The sequence below is a fragment of the Podarcis tiliguerta genome, assembly GCF_965153285.1.
Source record: "Podarcis tiliguerta genome assembly, chromosome: 10".
Lineage (NCBI taxonomy): Eukaryota > Metazoa > Chordata > Lepidosauria > Squamata > Lacertidae > Podarcis > Podarcis tiliguerta.
The window spans coordinates 20543472-20545217 of record NC_139543.1 but is presented as its reverse complement, the minus strand read 5'-3'; positions in this window follow the sequence as shown (position 1 = coordinate 20545217).

The window sequence follows — 1746 nt, the reverse complement described above, 5'->3', positions numbered from 1 at the left end:
GAAATTACGGACCCATTTGCCACCCTGGGCTCCTTCCGGGAGAAGGGTGGGAAACAAACAAACAAATAACCAACCAACCAAACTATGGTGGTCTGCAACTAAGTCCTGTCTAGTGCAGACCCCTGGTTTTATGGGACACGTGCCTCAGGGCAAGTCCTTTAATGTCCTTATGGGACATTAAATTTTTGCCATTTGGAGAAAATCTTATTTCAAGCTGTTATGGGAGCATTGGGGAATCTGTTTTTGGTTATGGAGCCACATTTCCTTGAAGGTAATCTATGTGAGGCCACATTCCAATAGCAGGTAGGCCTGGAGTGGAAAGTGACTCAAGGGCTCATGAAATTAGGACTGCAAGTTTCGCACCCCAGTTTTATGGACTCACACCAAAAACTCAAGCATGTGGGAAGACATTTCAGTATCTTGATTTATCTTACTAGGATATCTCAAGATTGTGGTTCGAGGGCCCGACCCCCGCGATGTGAAATGAACACACAAGGACACGTGATATAAGGTTAATGGGCAAGAAAAGGCCACAACTTTATTGATTACAGCAGTGAGAAGGTATTGGCTTAGGCATTGGATTTCTAAACAAGGGGGGTTTATTCACCAGTAGGTGGAGCCTGTTGATGCTAATACAACTAAAGGCTCACCCCCTGATGTCACCGAGGGTCGTGCCATGGCCTCCCGCCAAGCAGGCATCGGACAGAATACACGACCGCCAGATTCCTTTAACGGAATACCCAAAAATTGAAGGCATAGGCGATGGCCACACCTAGCTCTTCGACACACCACAACACAATTCCAATGCCTAACCTACCCACCAATACCACAAAAGTTGTGACGATTTCTACGAGGTAGGCGAAAAAACCAAAAAGCCTAATGCCAAATGGAAAAATTCCTACCAGGCCCCCCGGACAACCAGGGCGACCAACCTAAGGTCCATAGCAAGGCCAATGAACTAAGACCCTGAACTAAAAGGGGGAGTGGAGGGTGGGTGACTCGCGATGAGATGACGAAGGTGAATGAGGCAGAGGAGGGGCTGGTGCCACAGCAAAAGGCTGCTGTAAACGCCCCCTCGGAGGCACCTGATTGGGTGCCTGCCGTGGGGGGGCGTGGGCACCAGCCAGGTGGGCGGAAGAGGCAGGGGGCTCACGCCCCCCTGCGAGAGGCGGAGCTCGGGCTCCCACCCACAACCACTCCCCTCTCTTCCAGGGAGGAGAGTCTTTACTGCAGCCTTTGGCAAACAAGAGAGTCAACGCTGCTACCAGCATGGAATATTGGGAATGTAGTACTTAGTGAAAATATTGACATATGCAGTGGTTGCGGGATAAGTCTGTAGAAACCATACCTTCACAGTGAAGTTTTCTAAATGAAAAACTGATCACGCTCACCTCCTATTGAAATTAGTAATTATGTATTTGGTCATACACACTGCAATTATAGCCAACGGACTGTAGAACTCGATTCCATTTTGTAGTTACTGCTTTATCAAATGTTCATGTTATGAAAATAATAATTACGCAGAGACTGTATAGTCCAGCATTCTCTTTCAAGCAGGATCAGCAAGATGATTCTTGAAACAGGCATCTTGATTTCCTATGCAGGTTCCTTTCCATCATTATATCATTTTCTGTGTGGCTTGCTTTCCTGCCTGTAAATTAATAGACATGCATTTTAATTTCTGGCATTCTTTTTTTGTTTAGCTTAGCAGTTTATGGAAAGAGGGAGACAGCTTTTTTTGCCTTC